The sequence below is a fragment of the Schistocerca piceifrons genome, chromosome 2 (genome assembly GCF_021461385.2).
Source record: "Schistocerca piceifrons isolate TAMUIC-IGC-003096 chromosome 2, iqSchPice1.1, whole genome shotgun sequence".
Taxonomy (NCBI): domain Eukaryota; kingdom Metazoa; phylum Arthropoda; class Insecta; order Orthoptera; family Acrididae; genus Schistocerca; species Schistocerca piceifrons.
In genome coordinates this window covers 789,667,504-789,688,592 of record NC_060139.1, presented here as the reverse complement: position 1 = coordinate 789,688,592, position 21,089 = coordinate 789,667,504, and positions in this window count along the sequence as shown.

The window sequence follows — 21,089 nt, the reverse complement described above, 5'->3', positions numbered from 1 at the left end:
ATAGTCTCTTGTGCGACTGGATTCGTGACTTCCTGTGAGAAAGTCACAGCTGGTAACAATTGACGGAAAGTCGTCGAGTAAAACAAAAGTAATATCTGGCGTTCCCTAAGGAAGTGTTATAGGCTCTCTTTTGTTCCTGATCTACATAAGCGTTGTAGGAGATTTTTTAGCACCCTTGGATTGTTTGCTTGGATGCTGTCAGTTACCGTCTTGTAAAGTTATCAGATGATAACACAAACTGCCAAACGATTTATACAAGGTATTTGTATGGTACAAAAAGTGGCAATTGATTGCAAAAAATAAAAAGTGTGGAGTCACTCACATGAGTCTAAAAGAAATCCGCTAAATTCCGGTCACAAGATGAATCACACAACTCTAAAGACTGTATATTAGAATAAATACTTAAGGATTACAATAATGAATAATTTAAGAGGGAACGATCACGTATATAATGTTGTGAGTAAAGCAAACCAAAGCTAGGATTTATTGGTAGGACGCAGAGGAAATGCAACAGGTTTACTAAAGAGACTGCCTACACTACGCCTGTACATCCTCTTCTGGAGTGCTGTTTTGCGGTGTGGGATCCGCATCAGAGATCGCGAAACAGGAGTAGAGCGCCACGGAACTTGGATGGCAGTCATTAAATCAAAGGCGTTTTTCATTGTGGTAGGAGCTTCTCATGAAATTTCAATCACCAACTTTCTCCTCAGAGTGTGAAAATATTTTGTTGGCGTCCACCTACATAGACAGGAATGAACATCAAAATAAAATGAGAGAAATCAGAGCTATTCGTGAGTGGAACGGCAGAGAAACAGTTTGAAGATAGTTCGATGAACCATCCGCTAGGCACTTCATTGTGAAACGTGGAGTTATCATGTAGCTGTCGATGTAACCCCATAAGATTGGTAGGAGAGGGATTCAACCTACTCTGAATAAATTATTGTTACACGCAACAAACGGTAAAGCATGAATCAAATTTTGCAGTAGAAAAAAGTGAGATGTTGAAAACACATTTCATATCACAGATTACGTTTCTAACATGTACGTTTTTTCAACTGAAGAATTTGATTCATAACACCCTGCTTGTTGCGAGTAACAGAATTTTATTCGGGGAAGGTCCCTCTCTTGTCCATCTTATAGGCTTAATGTTTTTGCGACGTGTTTAAACCAGAGGATGTGGTTTGTTACCACGAAACGGGTCGTGTTCCTATAAATGAAATTTAATGTACAGCTAGAAGCGGTTAATGTGTCAAAATGAATTACATTGGCTGTGGTTGCCCACAACATAAAACTATCAGTAACCAGTATCAAGTGGAGCCCATTGGCATACGAATTAGCACAGCAAGAACCACAAAGACAGGACTGGAATAACTGCGGCGCGCACAGATATCCTATTTAGCCTATCATTCATCCTGCACTCCACACGAGGATGAAAGGCAACCAAAACCTAACAAGTGACACATGGACGTACACCTTGGTATGCACTTTGCAGTGGTTTGCGACTAGCAGCCGGTACTCCGCAGTGGTAGCAGCCAAGACAACGTGGACGTGTCGGACGCCCAAAACAGACAAGTTGACGTATGTACATTGGAACACTAGGCGGTACTGAAGTGATTCTGCATCGGGTATTAAAAATTGTGAGTAAGTCCTTTACTTGTTATGTACACCGGCGGAAAAAATCCCAACACCTAGAAATAATTAATTTAAAGTGGTGAAATTTCCAGAAAGCATTTGTCTAGGGAATAAGTGATTAACGTTGTAAGTTCGCGGGTTAATGTAAGCGAGAAAAGAGCCACTGCAAATACGAAATGCGGGAACATTATTAACGGATGTAACCACCAGGATGTTGAATGTAAACATGAAACTGTGCATAAATTCTGTTTATAGATGCCGGATGTCAGTTTGTGGGATGGTGTTACATGCCTGTTGCACTTGGCCGGTCAATACACATACGGTTAATACTGTTTGTGGATGACGCTGTACTCGTCTTCCGATTATGTCCCATGCATGCTCGATTGGGGACAGATCTGGGCAAGCCGACACAACAAGTCGACACCCTGCAGAGCATGTTGGGTTACAACAGTGGTTTGTGGGCTAGTGATATCCTGTTGGAAACTATACCGTGCAATACTTCATGAATGGCAGCACAACAGATCGAATCACCAGACTGACGTACAAATTCGCAGTCAGGTTGCGTGGGATAGACACGACAGTGCTCCTGCTGTCATCCGAAATCGCACTGCAGACCATAGCTCCAGGTGTAGCTCCAATATGTCTAGCAAGCAGACATATTGGTTGCAGGTCCCGAACTGCCGGTCTTTTAACCAACACACGGCTATCACTGGCACCGAGGCAGGCCGGCTTTCATCAGAAAACGTAATAGACGTCCTCCGTCCAATGAGCTCTCACTTCACACCACAAGTCACAAACGGCGGTGGTTTTGGGCAGTAGAATGCATGTTTGGGTGTCTGGCTCGGAACTATCCTTTACGGAATCGATTTGAAACAGTTCGTTGTGCCATTGTGGTCCCAACTGCTGTTCGCATTGCTGCTGCAGACGCAGTACGTTGCGCCAGAGCCATACTCCGAACACGATGGTCTTCCCTCTCCGTAGTGCCACGTGGCCGACCGAAGCCCTGTCTTCTTGCGACCGTACTTCCCGTGACCGCCTCTGCCAGCAGTCAAGTACAGTGGCTACAGTCCTGCAGTAACGCGGAAGGAACATTCAGCTTCTCGTAGCCGTATTACACGACGTCGTTCAGATTCCGTGAGGTGTTGATAATGGCGTCTTTGTGGTCTTAAAGGCATTCTTGACCAACATCAACTCACGTACGTCTAATCTCAAAGGTAACTAAAGCCCACGACCGTGCGGTTCAAAGCGAATATGATTTGCATCCTCATGGTGCTGCTGGCGAGATGTAGGAACACGCCAACCAACTTCCGTTTATTTCGCGCAACTTCTTGGTGTTGAAAAAAATTTTTTTGCTTGGCTTTATATGAAGTACACAAGAATCGCGTCGTTAAACAAAGTATTTACATGCTAAGACGAAATTCTGTTGTGCACGACAAGTCCTTGGCTTACTGTTTACAAAATAATGAACGAAGTCGTATATTTGATGAGATACAGATTCCGCGAAAATGTGAACATTTTTCTCTCCCATACATGCATACCGTGAACCACGCTTTCGCTTTCTATCAACCAACGCTGGGACGGTAAAAATACCATCTTAGACAAGTGTATGACCACGTTGCCGCTTAGTGACAGTGTACGCAGATAAGTCTGATGATGTTGGAGACGTATTCTGCTCTTCATTGCTGGCCTACGCTGGTAAACAGGAACAGTGAAATGTTGACTTCATGTTTCTCGATTTTAAGAAATTCAACTACTTCGTCATTTGTGGAATAGACCACGGGGGAAACAAATTTGCGTTTGTAGTTCGTTATGTGATACTAATGACTGAGATTTCTGCGTACACTCTCAGTGTTTCCATCGATGTCTCTGGTACTACGTGATTGCTCTACAGCACAGTGTCGCGGTGATACTGCAATAAACTTGCACAAATGTTCCTGAAGTACACCAGTGTTGTACATAACTTGTCACATTAAATAAGGAACATTATCCTTCCGTAATAGTTAACACACATCACACTACGTGTACAGTTTAATTACCTGTGAGCTTTCTAATAACTTTTCTTAAATCTTCAAGCACAATCAGACAAACATAATTATTTTAGAATATTGCGCGTATCGTCTTGGAAACATAAGTACCTTACGTGACTGATCAAGTTAGCGTTGGAAGGATAGGGTATGGGTATAGCTATCGTTGCTTTCTAATGGAAGCAAATTATAAAACTATTCGGGAATAGAATGAGAATAGCATTATAACGTAACCATGATGAACAAAATTACGAGTTTGTTCTTTATAACCACAACCAACTTTAATATGGTAATATAAAGACGCTGATCAGTTTCTGCCACAACCGTTCAGTTTTTCTCTGACTGCTATGTGACTGTATGACACACTTATTTTGCCGTAGAACGTATCGAGGAGGTCTGAAAATTAATTTTACTGTCAGCAAATAAAATTACGTCAAATGAATGTAACTTAAAACATGTTAACATACACAGACTAATTTTTACGGTTCATATCCATTTGCATACACTCTTTCGAAGTTAACGACAGGGTACGCATGACCGAAATTAATACTGCTAAAATCCTGCATTTAAATTTTTCTGTCCCACTATCCTCCGTTAGCAAAGCAGCGTTCTCACCTTCCGGCCACTAACTACCATTTCTTATGCACCTAGCGAACCGCCTTGCATTTTAACGAGTTAGCTAAACGAGAAGTTAAAACGCTCCGGTGCCTCTCAATCGAGATAATTGGGAAAAAAGTTATTCCGAGTACGAAAACTTCCTTGCAAAACTAAATTACTTGACAAGTGATAGAGTTTTATTCATCTTTTATTGAAACCTGAAATGATCTTATTCATATAAGGGTCACGTTGGAAAATGGCTTAAGGACAAAAGTAATAGGATTCACTAGTACATTTATCATAGTCTGTTCTTTTGGTTTTTTTTCGGAGAGGGGGGGGGGGGGGGTAGAGGGGTGGGAGAGTGAAGACGTAAGGGTAGGGTGAGGGGGACTGTAGGTTTCGTTTGATGCGGCACGCCACGACTTCAGTTCAGAGAAGCACTTGTACGCGACGTAACCAGTTATTTGCTGAATATAATCCAGTCTCCTCTACAGCTTTTGTCTTCTACGGCTCCCTCTAATGCTATGGAAGCAAGTCCGGAGACAAAAGCAGCTTTAAGAAGTTGAACGATGTGCTCGGGAATCGGCGTGCGCTGACCACCTTATTGTTCGTCACAAGTCAACTCATTGATGGCGAGCTATAGACCTACGTGAAAAATCTAAGTACTGTATTCTCGACCGTGAGAGGCGGTACAGTGGAGAATACAATGAACTCGCAAGAGGAAATAGCGATGTCATTAATTATAACCAATGCGTACCATCAAAAGTAATATAGTCGTACAGCAAAGCTATTTTTATCTATTTCTATGAAATAATATAACATTAGCGTTTGTAAGTACGCATGAATGTTAACAAACTGCATAAACTTGTTGCACATATATTTAATTTAATACTTTGTTTTCTCAATACTTTGTACACATATTATGCTTTGTAGACGCTTGAAGGTAACACAAATGCCAGGACTGTAACAGTGAAATAAAAACAGTAACAGCTAAAGTCAATGGGATGTAATTTAAAAAAGTGTAGGAGCTGAGGATCCATATTACAAGAAATTAATGAATCCAGATGTGTCTCAATGGCACAGTTGGTGCAAAGGTAGGAAGGAAGATTAGGGTCAATCGTCCCATCTTCTTCGAGGTCACATTTGCCTGGAGCGATTTAGGGAAATCACAGAAAACATAAATCTGGATGGCCAGAGCGGATTTGAACCGTCGTCCTTCTGAATGCGAATCCATTGCGTTAACCAATGTGCAACCTCACTCGGTGTGGTACAAAATGCCGCCTTGGTTGTTGATGAAGAGCAGGCTGGACAAAAGGTAGTACATTGTTCACTCAAGACAACGTTTCTAAGAAAAGAACTTCGCGTTTTAAATAATTTTAGCGCAGTGTTTTTTGATGGGCAAACACAGGGGGACACAACTGGTTGTTTTGCCGTTCCTCCCGAGCGTGTCTTTAGGAAACTTCTGCCTAATAATCTCCGTGCGAGTCCGAAAGTTCTGGATCATATGAGATGTGGTTGGGGGTTGAAATAACTGATGTCTTCTGATTCACTCAGTGCTCAGCAGAACATTAAGGGTATGCACCAGCATATAAAACAGCGCATAATATCCAGGACACCCTTCTCCAGTTGCTAAGACAAGTTAAGAAGGTGTCATTGTACTGATATGCGAACCAGCACCAGCGGCTGCTCCGCTAGGATGTGCCCTATACCCAAGAGAGCTGTCGGCCAACTCAGAGATTTCGACCTTTTTTTTTCTAATATTAATCCATGTCTTCCAACCAGTCAGCCTCTGATGCAGAATTCATTTCCTTTGATCGTTTCTTGCTCCCGAAAATGACACTCCTCTACAAATATTGTTTTCTTCAATGACTTTTCAGAACCTGTTTTTTCCAATAGAGGATGGAAAACTCTTCATAGGAAAGTTACTAGCCCTTAAACCAACTTAGAGGTTCCCGACCACAGAGCATCCTAGGCAGATTTTCCGGAATTGGAATTGGCAAGAGGTCTACCCAATTGGCGCTGTCAGGAGTGATATGTTACTATGTTAATTTTATGTTGTAGTTTGTTTTTGGATCATTGAATTACAGGATTACGTGGACATCTTCGAGTGCACACATTATCACTGTGCTTCATGCTGTTTCACATATCCCTTGTGGGAGCCATGCCAGCACGTCTCTGAGTGTCCATATCAGAAAGCCATGCCGCAATTACAGTTTTGGGCTTGCCACCTGTGGTTGATGTGGGAGTGCAGCAGTGTTAGCTGGTGTGGCCACTGAGTCTGCGGTCAGCCTATGATCGAGGAGCGGCGAAGACTGTGAGTCGTCGCCGCCGAGAGCATGCTGTTTAATTGTCTGGCAACTTCTCGGTGGCGCCCGTATGGATGTTATGGTTTAGTCGGACTTAATGCCGATTATTTGCGGTCATGAATTCGGTGCCACATCCCAAATGCCACAGGCGATGGGTATATGATGGCGCCTGCCATTTTCTCGCTGCTGTTTGTAGGATACGGTACCCACGTACAAATTACGCCTGTCACGACCTTGTCTGTATGGATGCTAAAGTCACGGCACAAGATTAGCATGGTGCGCAGATGGAGCTACCAGAGTTCGGTCTGTGTGTGAGCGACGTTGTTTTGTCGCCCATTGTGGTTCATACAGCGTTGTGTATTGTTTTACTGGTGTCTTTGATATCATGTTTGTCCACTTCATTGTGTTGGTATTGTCTGCTGTGCCTGAGTTAGTATTCCTGTTAAACCGTATAGCTCAGTGTATGGAATGAAAGTACAAATGAGTGATATGTTTCCGAATGTGAAACTTCTTCTTTGCTTGTCCTTCTTGGCTGAATTTAATAATTAATTTGGATTGTTGATTGTCTACCTGAGTCTGTATCCATGTGTGCTACGGGCTGTAGACAGTCATGTTCAGCTGAGAGCTATCGCTGTAATTTGGGCATGTCCGCCCCCCGGTAGCTGAGTGGTCAGCGTGACAGGCTGTCAATCCAAAGGGCCTGGGTTCGATTCCCGGCTGGGTCGGAGATTTTCTCCGCTCAGGGACTGGGTGTTGTGTTGTCCTAATCATCATCATTTCATCCCCATTGACGCGCAAGTCGCCGAAGTGGCGTCAAATCGAAAGACTTGCACCCGGCGAACGGTCTACCCGACGGGAGGCGCTCGTCACACGACATTTCATTTCATTTGGGCATACTCTGATTTATTGATTGTTTTGTTGGGTTCTTTTTTATATATTTTACTTTTGGTTTCATAATGCGTGCGGGCATCGAAGAAATTTTTACAATTAGCAAGATAAAGCAAAATTGTACGGTAAAAAATAGTATGGGTTTCATAATTTTATCTACAGTGACGGAAAAAAATCTCAGCACCAAGAAATTTTTAATGTAGAGCAATTGAGTTTTGGAATACATTTTGCTAGGTAACACATTTAAGTGATTAACATTGCAAAATGACAAGTTAATGTATCGTGAGATAAGGCATTGGAAATGTGAAATGCTGGTACATTAATAATCGGTGTAACCGCCAGAATGTGACGTGCATCCATTGTGTTTTACAGATGCCAGAGTGAGTTTGTGAGATGGAGTTGCATACCTGTTGCAATTTCTCGGTCAATAAAGGGACAATTAATGCTGTTTTCGAATGCCGCTGGAGTTTTCGTCCGATGATGTCCCACATGTGCTCGATTGGGGAGAGATCGATCAGGACAAGGCAACATGTCGACACTCATTAGAGCATTTTGGGTTACAAAAGCGGTATGTGGGCGAGCGTTATCCTCTTGGAAAACACACTCTGGAATGCTGTTCATGAATGGCAGAACAACAGATTGAACAGATTGACGTACATATTTGCAGTAGAAGTGCTTAGGATAACTACAGGAGTGCTTCTGCTGTTACACGAAATCGCTCCCCAGACCGTAACTCCAGGTGTAGGTCCAGTGTGTCTAGCAAGCAGGCAAGTTTGCCGCAGGTTCTCGACTAGCCTCTTTCTAACCGACGCACGGCCGTCACTGGCACTCAGAACCAGAAAACGAAACAGACCTCCGCTCTGCCCTCCAACGTGCCCTGGCTTGACACCACGGAAGTCGCAAATAGCGGTGGTTTGGAGTCAGTGGAATGCTCACTTCAGGCCGTCTGGTTCGGAGCTGTCCTCAAGTAAGCGATTTGTACCATTTCATTGTTTATCTGTGGTGCCAACTGCTTCTCAAATTGCTGCTGCAGATGCAGTATGATGCGCCAGAGCCTTACACCGAACACGACAGTCTTCGCTCTCAGTAGCGCCACGTGGCCGCCTGGAGTCCCGCCTTCTTGCCACTGTACTTTCTCGTGACCACAGCTGCTGGCAGTGATGTGCAGTGGCAACAACCCTGCCGGTGTTCCTGCGGTATCGCAGAAGGACTATCCAGCTTCTCGTAGCCCTTTCGCACGGCCTCGTTCAAATTCAGTGAGGTGGTAATAATGGAGTTTTTCGCCTTAAAGGTACTCCTGACTGAAGTTAACTTACTACGCTCAGTCTCAAAGGAAACCAACGCTTACGACAGTTAGAGTGTGTATTTAAAGCAAACCTGATTTGCGTCCTCACAGTGACCTACTAGAGCCACGGTTGCGCGACTGGCGTCAAATTTGAATAGACGTCATCTTCCAGATGTAGAACAACGCGTACTAACTTTCGTTTATGGTGCGCAATTCCTTCTCGGCGCTGAGATCTTTTTCTATCAGTAAAAGGTTAAATTAATAGGTAGGGGGTATCACATGAGGAAGGCGAGTTTGGGACAGGAAGCACCGGGCTTTGCGCAGGCTTCGCTTGTATACTTTTGAATGCTATTGTAAATTACAAACAATTTTTTATACATTACCAAAAACTTAAAGGAATTTTTCATTCGCTTCTTTCATTGGATCTTCGATGTACGAGTTGCACAACAGTGGTCACAACAGTAATCCTGAGTTACGTCCCTGTTAATAATAACTTGTCTTTACCACGTAAGAAGTGGATTATTCGAACACCGCGCCTGTCAAAACACGTGAAAGCTACTCGTTTACTGAAGTTGGAAGCAGTAAGTTGAAAGGTGGCTATGTATTTCACAGCCGTGAGCCATTGTTTCTTGTCATTCGTCGTGTAGAGATAATTTTTCGCAGACGTACTGCGCACACTCGTGTATATTTGTCATCTGTCTGCCTGTTGAGATATCTTTTTAAAGCTCATACCAAATATGAAGGCTGACAATGGCTAAAGCTGCTGATTGGAAATGCTTTGCTGGGTGGGATGTGACTTTATGAAACTTACGCTCGCAAATCAGATAGCGATCTGAGTACAATACGCCAGTAGCTTCTTGGTCATGAGATTTAGAATGGGTTCCACGCCAGAACTTAGCACACGGTTATCTTCACGTTGTGCTTAATATTGGTAATCAATATACATCTGAAATAAATAAAATGATATCGGTGAAAGGAGTTAGTCATAGCAAACATATATTAATGCTAACTGATCTTGATTTATTTCGTTTTCTTCTCGAAATCTTGCCACTTCATTGTTCATAATTTCTCTTGAAGTTGGTTTAGGTAACACGCCTACAGATATGCAAAGCTAAGATTTGCTTCCGTACCGAAGATTTACTTGGCAACATTCAGGGATTAGTTGCTAGGAGTCTCAGCTCATGTGATCATTCACTTATACTGATAACTGTGCCTCAACAGGTATCATTTACCCGATTTTGTAACTTTATCATGCCTATGTGACAAAATAAACCGCGTAAATGAGAATACTGATATTTTCACGTGACCTTGGCCACAGCATACCAACTATCCAAAGTTGGAAACTGCTTACATCCATTATCTCGTAATGTTTCCTGTTTCGATTTTACAAACATGATTTTTTTTTCAGTGAAAGCACAGATCTCTATTTGTACCCCGAGACTATCTCCGTGTTCTGGTTTGGCGCAGAGTGGAAGGTCTAAACTAGACAATTCTCCGAAAACATTGGATGAGAATTTGTCAAAATCAACTAGTGGGTGAAGAATTATGGGGACCCCGTCGGTTGGTCAGGCGTGCACTAAACGCAGGAATTGTCTACTGGGGTAGCGCAGTATTTTTCGCGTACACATTGTGGTTTATTAAATTACAGGAACCCTCAGCTGAGGTCAGTGACGAGTTGCCTGCCGAAGACAAAGTTACATTAGTATGAGGAACATAAACTTAGCAGAAACGTGATCTTAAATACAGATTGAAATATGTAACACAGTGATTGGTTGGACGCCAAAGGTAGCGGCATGTTTATTTATTGCGGTAAACATTTCGATAATGTCTTGTGAAGTCATTAGAGATTCCGAATGTGAAATAAACTTGGTGAAGTTAAACACCAAAGATGGGTCAACATATGGCAATCGGACGACTTAATAGGCCACCTGCGTCAGGAGCTGTAGAGGCAGAGAGCAATGATTAAGGAACAAAGAAATACATCGACTTTCTATAGAACTCCTTCTTGACAAGGGGTACTGGGCTCGGAAGGATTAAGTGATGCAGGACCACATGCACCTGGTGACCGTTCGGTTGGGGGCGGACTTCGCTCCGCTTTCGGACGCTGCGCCTGCTCTACCAACCAGGCAGATTTCACCCAATTCCCGCCAAAAGAAGCGCAAATGGTAGCCTAATTAACACAGAAATACAGAGTTAACGGAGTCAAACCAACGAAACTTAGAAGATTGTACCAAACTCGTGCCACGTGAGCGGAGGTTAAACAAGCGTCCGCCTTGCGGATCTAAGCACAAAACCCCAAGCTAACAAGTTCAGTTGGCCAGCGACCCCCTGACTAACAGCAGAGGGAACATAACTCTTTGGATAACATTACAGCCACGTGTAAGAGCAGTAATAAACGAAAAATAAAGCCCTCAGTGAGAGGGACTTTAAGGGAGATTAAGAGGCTCTAAACACTATGGGACTTAACATCTGGGGTCATTAGTCCTCTAGACTTAGAACTACTTAAACCCAAATAACCTAGCCGGCCGGTGTGGCCGAGCGGTCCTAGGCGCTACAGTCTGGAACCGCGCGACCGCTACGGTCGCAGGTTCGAATCCTGTCTCGGGCATTAATGTGTGTGATGTCCTTAGTTAGGTTTAAGTAGTTAGGTTTAAGTAGTTCTGAGTTATAGGGGACTGATAACCTCAGAAGTTAAGTCCCATAGTGCACAGAGCCATTTGAAGCCTAAATAACCTAAGGACATCACATACATCTATGCCCGAGGCAGGATTCGAAACTGCGTCCGTAGCAGCAACGCGATTCCGGACTGAAGCGCCTAGAACCGCTCGGTCACAGCGGCCGGCTAAGATTAAGAGGTCACACCCTTACAAAGAAATAAAAAACACAATCTAACTTGATAGTATAAACACCTAATAAGACAACAGATGAAACTGCGCGCTCCAGTAATAGCGCATGCAGTACGTGGCACATGAAATGAACCCACTTAGCATAAAAATTCGTGCCGCGACAAATCCGACACCTTACAGCAAATAACACTCATATTGGAGCATTAAATTCAGTAGTTTTAAAGGAGTGCACACACAGCTTTCCTGCCTAGAGAGAGAAGCGGTATCAATAACCAGTAGTGTGATGTGGAACCGGATGTGAACCTCGAACAAACAACCAGAAAACTATCGAACTAAACAGTCACAATACTGTTACAGGAAACGGCAATTATAGCTATGGTTACTGTGATGTTCGGCTCACTCGCATCCGATACACCAAATCGGAAGCTCATTAGACATATCCGTACAACGATCTGCGAAGGGCAGCGTGGAGCCGTCACGCAGCTTCAACACAGTGGCGGTCCGCCGTCCGGCACCACATCCGGTCGCTCGCTGAAGCGCACAGCAAGCTCCTTCCCTCGGTAAGCATCCCACACGTCCAAAGGTTCACAGCCGGTCTGCAGTCAAGGAACCCGAGTGTCTCTTCCTGGTATCGCAGCTACGCTCAGAGCCTGCGACAGTAAATTGCCATCAACTGCTGGCACACCACTCGCCTCGCCGACAAGTTCCAACTCGGCCGCCTTACGCCGAGCGAACTGTTTCACTGTCACTGCGCCAGCACCTCCGATCCCCGCGCGAACCACGCCCTCCTAAGGCAAAGATTTTCTACTGGAGACCGTGGCGCGACCTATCGATCGCGGTTCAGTTCAAAACTTCGTTCACTAAGCTTCAGACAAGTTTGTGATGAGCAACATTTTAAGGGATAGAAAAGACCCATCGTCGTTTAATAGCCTTGTTAGAAAGTTTGTAGGATGTAAAGAGAGCTTCATCACAGATTTAAGCGAAGTCGAAACCTAGCTGTCAAAAGCTGAACCAAGCGAAAATAGGCTTAAGGAAAGCAACGACAGAAGCTTTCAGTGAATTTGAAAGTAAAATTTTGCCAGCCGCCTATATTAAAAAAAAAACTGTAAGATGTTTTGTCCTTACGTAAAATCAGTAAGCGGGTCGGTTCAGGGTGTTCAGTCACTCAGTGACCATACTGACACCGAAATGGAAGATAACAGAGAGAAGCCTGAAATACTGAATTCGGTCGGCGCCAAATGTTTCACCGTGGAATATCGTAATACGCTGCCTCCTTTCAATCATCGTACGAAAGTTGAGATATTGAGATAAGTTATCGAGTAATGCAAGAGCAAATACAGTCGAATATTAGTGGAAAGGCATCAGAATCAGATGTGATACCTGTAAAACTCTACAGAGATTATGCAATAGCATTTTCTCCCCTTCTATCAGAAGTTTATCGTACGTCGCCGGAGTAATGAAGGGTACCTAGCGACTGGAAATAAGCGTCCATCATTCCCGTTGTCAGAAAGGTTCGTACAACAGTTGCACATCACTATAGACCTATATCTTTGACGTCGGTGTGTAGTATGATTATGGAACATGTTTTAAGCACACGTATTATAACTTTCTTAATTAACGAAAATGTCCTCTATAAAAATCAACACGGATTCCGCTAACAGAGATCTTGCGAAACACAGCTCTCTCTGTTCCTCCAAGAGATCTACAGTGCTGTAGACGCCGGTGTTCAAGTTTTTGCCGTGTTCCTTGGCGACAGAAAAGCATTTGACAGTGTCCTGCATTGCCGTTTAGGAAAAAAAAAATAATGAGCGTACCGAGTATCGGACCAGATTTCTGATCGGATTAAAGACTTCCTTGCATATAGAACTCAACACAACGCTTTTGACGGAACAAAATCGACATATGTAAAGATAACTTCAGGAGTACCCCTAAAAGTGTGATAGGATCGTTACAGTTTACAGTATGATCTAGAGGGTAACGTCGGTATCTCCATCAGGCAGTTTGCATATGATGCGGGTCTCTATATGCAGGTAGCAACACAAGAACATCGTAAGACTGCAGCAAACTGCAAGAAGACCTGCAGAGGATTGACGAATGTTGCAGGGGCCGGCAGTGGATCCTCAACGTACGTAAATGTAAAACATTGCTTATAAATAGGAGACGATATCCACTACTGTACGATTACACTATTTGTGACAAATCGCTGGAGACAGCAATTGCCGTAAAGTAGAATGGCCACATCTCATAAAACAAACAATAGGGACAGGAAGTGTTAGACTGAGAACCACAGGAGGAACCTTAACGAAATGTAATAGGTAGGTGCAAAAGTTCGTTGCGTTTTCGTTGCAAGCCACCTAATGGTGTGTGGCGGACGGTAATTTTTGTACCACTAACTCAGCCCTCCAACCCCGTTCCACTTGCGAATAACTCGTGGGAAGAACGGTTGTCGGTAAGCCTGTTCTTTTTTTTTATTTTTTTGAGTCATCAGTCTTTTAACTCATTTGATGCGTCCCACCACGAAGTCCCCCCTTGTGCCAAACTCTTAATTTGAGAGTAGCACTTGTAGCCTACGTCATCAATTATTTGCTGGACGTATTCTAATCTCTGGCTTCCTCTACAGTTTTTTCCCTCTACAGCTCCCTGTAGTACAATCGAAGTCATTCCCTAATGTCTCAACAGATGTCCTATCACCCTGTACCTTCTCCTTGTCAGTGTTTTCCAATGTTCCTTCCCTCGCCGATTCTGCGTAGAACCTCCTCATTCCTTATCAGTCCACCTAATTTTCCACATTCTTCTGTAGCTCCACATCTCAAATGCTTCGATTCTCTTCCGTTCCTGTTTTTCCACAGTCCATGTTTCACTACCATACAATGCTGTGCTCCAAACGTACATTCTCAGAAATTTCTTTCTCAAATTAAGCCCTTTGTTTGATACTAGTAGACTTCTCTTAGCCAGGAATGCCCTTTTTTGCCAGTGCTAGTCTGGTTTTGATGTCCACCTTGCTCCGTCCGTCATTGGTTATTTTGGTGCTGAGGTAGCAGAATTCTTTGAGTTCCTCTAATTAGTGACCAACAATCTTGATGTTAAGTTTCTCTCTGTTCTCATTTCTTCGGCGCTGTAGAGTGAGCTGAGTTTCGCAGGATCTCTGGTTTTTATAGAGGAGATTTTCCTTCTCCAAGGACGTCATAACTCTTTAACATGAAACATGTTGCATAATTCTACGACGGATTGACGTCATTGATATAGGTCTATAGCTGTGTGCATCTGTTCTACGGCCATTCTTGAAAACGGGAATAGCCTGTGTTATCTTCCAGGCGCTAGGTACTCTTCGTTGCTCAAGAAAAAGCTTTGTGTTCTGCGTTACGGCAGGTCTTGTCATGGGAGAAGCCTCGTCAGAGCGTCTAGGGAAGTGATTCCAGTCGTGGTTTCCCGTTGCCTTCCACTGATGATGATGAAATGATAATGAGGACAACAGAATACCCAGTCCCTGAGCGGAGAAAATCTCCAACCCAGCCGGTAATCAAACCTGGACCCCTTGGCGTGACAGACGGCCGCACTGGCCACTTTTTTTTTTAATTTTCATTTCTTTTTTTTTCATTTTGTTCGTTGTTGATCGTTCTGTTTGGTCGTTGCGGTCGTCACATGACATCCGTTCGCGTTCGTTGTTGATCCTTTCACTCAGTTTTTTATTACAAAGGCCAACCAGCTCTCTGACCGTACACGCTGAGCTACCGTGCCGGCCAAATGGTGATGATTAGGACAACACAACACCCAGTCCCTGAGCGGAGAAAATCTCCGACCCAGCCCGGAATCGAACCGGGGCCCTTAGGATTGACTTTTTGTCGCGCTGATCATTCACCTACACCTTGCTCATCATCAATTGGCTCGTGAACAACACCCACCACTCCTCTCCTGTGAAGTTACTGGTGACGAAAACCGTTTCAAACTTAACATCTGAGGTCATCAATCCCCTAGAACTTAGAACTACTTAAAACTAACTAACCTAAGGACAGCACACACACATCCGTGCCCGAGGTAGGATTCGAACCTGCGACTGTAGCGGTCGCGCGGTCCCAGACTGAAGCACCTAGAACCACTCGGCTCCGCCGTCCGGCTACTGGTGACGATAAATGGGGCTTTATGCTAAAGTAAGGAAAAGAAAGGAATGGCTGAGCCAAAAGAAAGCGGCAGCTCCCCGTACAAAGGCCTGTGGGCACCCACGAAAGGCAATGTTAAGCATCTGGTGGAACAACGACATTGTGATGTGTTACCAGTGGCTTCCCTGGGTTGCAAACATCATTCCTAACATTTCTTTTCAACAACTGAAACATCTTGCAGACGCAGTCCAAGAACACTGCGTGAAGTGATGCTACTCCACGATAACGCCCGCCCACATTCTGCTACAGTGACAAAAACACAGTACAGGAGTTGGGTCGGGCAGTCATTCCGGGCCGGCCGAAGTGGCCGTGCGGTTAAAGGCGCTGCAGTCTGGAACCGCAAGACCGCTACGGTCGCAGGTTCGAATCCTGCCTCGGGCATGGATGTTTGTGATGTCCTTAGGTTAGTTAGGTTTAACTAGTTCTAAGTTCTAGGGGACTAATGACCTCAGCAGTTGAGTCCCATAGTGCTCAGAGCCATTTGAACCAGTCATTCCGGATCCATCTTATTCACCTGATCTCGCACCCTCACGCTCTGACCTTTACCGATCTCTATCTAACAGCCGTCAAGGAACTCTCTATCCGCATGAAAATGCGCTCCGAACATGGCTCAACGAGTCCCTCGCCTCAAAACCACGAGATTTCTACAGTCGAGGAAGCGTAAAGTTACTCCAACTTTGGCAGACTGCTGTAAGTAGTGCAGGATAATATACAGGGTGTTACAAAAAGGTACGGCCAAACTTTCAGGAAACATTCCTCACACACAAAGAAAGAAAAGATGTTATGTGGACATGTGTCCGGAAACGCTTAATTTCCATGTTAGAGCTCATTTTAGTTTCGTCAGTATGTACTGTACGTTATCATGATTTCATACGGGATACTCTACCTGTGCTGCTAGAACATGTGCCTTTACAAGTACGACACAACATGTGGTTCATGCCCGATGGAGCTCCTGCACATTTCAGTCGAAGTGTTCGTACGCTTCTCAACAACAGATTCGGTGACCTATGGATTGGTAGAGGTGGACCAATTCCGTGGCCTCCACGCGCTCCTGACCTCAACCCTCTTGAATTTCATTTATGGGGGCATTTGAAAGCTCTTGTCTACGCAACCTCGGTACCAAATGTAGAGACTCTTCGTGGTCGTATTGTGGACGGCTGTGATACAATACGCCATTCTTCAGGGCTGCACCAGCGCATCAGGGATTCCATGCGACGGGGGGTGGATGCATGTATCCTCGCTAACGGAGGACATTTTGAACATTTCCTGTAACAAATTGTTTGAAGTCACGCTGGTACGTTCTGTTGCTGTGTGTTTCCATTCCATGATTAATGTGATTTGAAAAGAAGTAATAAAATGAGCTCTAACATGGAAAGTAAGCGTTTCCGGACACATGTCCACATAACATATTTTCTTTCTTTGTGTGTGAGGAATGTTTGCTGAAAGTTTGGCCGTACCTTTTTGTAACACCCTGTATTATTGATGACTTAAGTCTCTGTTATGGCATCTGTTGTGTTTATTAAACTTACGGACAAACGCTATGAATTTGTACAACAACATAATTCATCTACGACAGAAGTAGCTTTCAAACTTTTGTTCGACCGATTCCGGGACCCTGCCAAGTTGAATTAATAAAAGAGATAGATAAGATGCAACGAAGAGTGGCGATTTACTAACAGGATCGTTTAATCGTTGCGAGAACGTTACGTAGATGCTCAACAACTCCACTGGAAGACGCTACAAGAGAGGTGATGTGCATCAAGAAGAGGTTTACTGCTGAAATTCCGAAGGACTACGTTCCACGGAGATTCGGACAATGTACTGCTTTTTCCTATAAACGCCTCGCGAAACGACCACAGCGAGGAACTCCGAGAAGTTTGAGATAATACGAAGGTTTACAGGCATTCATTCTTCCAGTGCTCCATTATTGAATGTAACTGAGAAGGATGGATCAGATAGTGGTACAAGATGTAACCTACGCTAAGCACCAAATAAGATGGTTTGCAGGGTATAGGTGTAGACATGTTTTCCAGCAAACGGGTAGGTAGCTTTCAGCATTTCGTTCAAATGGCTCTGAGCACTATGGGACTCAACTGCTGAGGTCATTAGTCCCATAGAACTTAGAACTAGTTAAACCTAACTAACCTAAGGACATCACAAACATCCATGCCCGAGGCAGGATTCGAACCTGCGACCGTAGCGGTCTTGCGGTTCCAGACTGCAGCGCCTTTAACCGCACGGCCACTTCGGCCTGCGCTTTCAGCATGCAGAGGTTATCGTTACAGAGTGAGATGCAGTCTAAATGGCTGCGCAAAATTATGGGATCTAAGCTTATAACCCAGTAATTTTTTTGTCTTAATTCATGTTAGTATGGTCCTCAGCCGCAGTCTTGATGATGTACTTCTGGTAATGGAAAAGTTGGGCTCTAAGAGACAGCAATATTTTACTTTGTGATTTATGATCTGTAACACTACCGGCTCTTATCAAATTGGCAATCACCCATAATGTTAACCTACTGTGAAGGATTTAGCATGACTGTGACTGTACCCAATGTCAAGGAATCGAACTATAATTTAGTCCTCACGAAGTAAGTGAAACGGTAACAACAGCAAATCAAACAGGTTTTGACCTGACGTTCTACTAATACGAAAGTAAATATATATGCGGTCGTCAGCCTAATAAGGTAATGCAGTATCAAGTTTTATGGCAAAGCGGAAATAAACTTCAGCTAAGAAAACTAATCTCACTTGATGCCCTAACCAATCTCTTCTAACACAGTCACTCTCAATATTAGACAGTAACTTGCCCTAGCAAACGCAACAGCCAAAATAATTAACATAATTATTACATAGTTACATAATCAAAGATTTTGACTACGGAGATACGCTTGTGTACAATGTCAGCAGAGACCGTATACGGAACACACATAACTCTATCGATTATTGATGTTACAGGTCTACATGGTCACTAACATTCACCAAATCTATTTATAGCTTTCGACTGATAATTTCTACCAGGATCTCGTGCAATCGCCGAGCAGTGAAAAAGTAGTTTTCAACGTTTGTTCTGTAAATATGCAAGAATTAGGATTGTATTAAAATGAGATCAATAAGACCGAGATATAAGGAGAGCAACATGACCATGTCGTTCAATTTATTAAAGAGTCAATGAGATCGCCTCGCCAGCTTAAGCGAAAATTACGTGCTCTTGAAGGGATACGCACGCAACAGTAATTTACGGCAGCTGGTGGCTGAGAGGGCGTGCCCTGGACACGGGCGGCGTATTTTTAGCTCTGTTTACTGTCGGCGATAACAAGCGCTGGAGGTTTCTTAGCTTAGCAGGTTGCGTCAAAAGCTCTGATCCACAGCCAGCAGGAAGCATGTCTGGTCATTAATTTCAGCGGGCCACTTAGTCTTGCAGACCCCTGGGGCTCCTGCTCTACTGATGATATCTACTTCCGTTCTGAGCTCTGACGACTTTTGATGTCTATTGCTTTTCTGTTTTACTCTTTCAACGAAAATCATAGACCAGCTGACAGCAAAGTACACCTATCTCTGGCAGGAAGAAGGGAGAAACCATGGCCTCGTTTTAAGAACTCGGTCTGTGCTTACAATAACATAATTTAATGGGGAGAGATCGAGATTCCTGTTTTGGAACTAGGAGCTGAATTTACGTCAGTGCATATCACTACAACGTGAAACCAATCGAGTCCCAATAAACTACTTTTCTTTGTATCTCAATCCAGACCCCTAAACCTTCCCCGCAGAAATAGCAGTCTTGAAACCTCTAATCTTCACAAATGATTTCTTTGATACGCACTTTCAGCTTTTCACGGCGTAGTTAATAATCCAATAAATTTTGGGCATGCAGCCGTGCAAATTACATCTCTTCCACAGACACTTCGGCACCCTACCTTCAGTCCATCCACCAAGGATGGACAAAAAAGACGCGGTCGACATATCGACGGGAAAGATGGAGTTTTCACAGCTGGCCCGAAACATGCTGGATGACTTCTTTGGTGAACTTCGCCTTCTGTTAAGCCACTAAATAAGTTACGTTGTAGTGTGGTATTGTAATAATTATAGGCTCACATAAAAATAATGAAAACGTGACTACTTCAGGATTTAATATGAAACAAGCCGAAACGATTAGAAATAGAACCCTCGATCTGAAGGAAAGGTGATGCAGTCTTGTTGAAGAATATGGAGAAAGTCTGTTTCACTGCGTTTCATCATCATCATCCACATAAAAATTTAAATAGGCTATTCTCTCTCTGTCTGTCTTTTTGAGCCGAGTATGTAAATTTCGATTGTTTCTGTGCTAAGATTATTGAACCGACCGAAGTCAGCTAGTGGCGGAGGAAATTTTGAGCCGGTCTTGGTTCGAATGGTTGTCTTACATGAGTGGCATTCATTCTAAACTGTTTCTTCGATCATGCTGTATCTGGCAATGATGGCATCATTCTGATGTCCTGACTTGGCAAGTATCCCGCTGTTTCGTAGTGCAGGCTGTGTTGTTATCTGTTTCTGACGCTTCACGTTTCTTCCAAATCTTTTCAATCTCTCGACCACTTATTTATGTCTTCATCTACAACTACATGTACACCAATTTTCTGCAAACCACTTTGACGTCAATGGGTACTTTCCAATTACCAGTTATTAGGACTTCTTCCCGTTCCATTCACGTAGAAAAGATGAGTTTAAATGCCTTTGTGCACTCTGTAATTAATATAGTCCTCACGATCCCTATGGGGACGATACATGCAAGGATGTGGCACATTTCTAGTCATCACTTAAAACCAGTTATTAAAAATTTTAAGTTGGCTTTCTCTGTATGGATTGCGTTTATCCGTATGCCGGTTAATTTCTTCAGTATCTCCATGACAATCTCCCGCGGGTCAAACAAACTTGTGATCACTCGTGCTGCCCTCTGTATATGTTCAATGTCCCCTGTTAGTATTATTTAGTAGGAGTCGCACATACTTGAGATGTATTCTAGGATGGTTCGCACGACTGATTTGTTCGCTTTGTACACTCATCGCATTTCCCTAGTATTCTAAAAGTATATCTGTTTCACCTACGACTGAAACTATCGTTCCACCTTATAACTCTACAGTGCTACACCCAGGTATTAGAATGAGTTGACAGTTTTCAACTGTGATACTGTAGTCATAGCACATCTTTTTTTCTTTTTGTGAAGGGCACAAATTTACATTGCTGAATGTTTAAAGAAAGTTGCGAAACTTTACACCACTTTGAATTTTTATGAAGATCTGACAATATCTGTGCAGCTTTTTTCAAACATTGCTTCGTTATAGATGAGTGAATCATCTGCGAAATTTCGAGATTACTGTA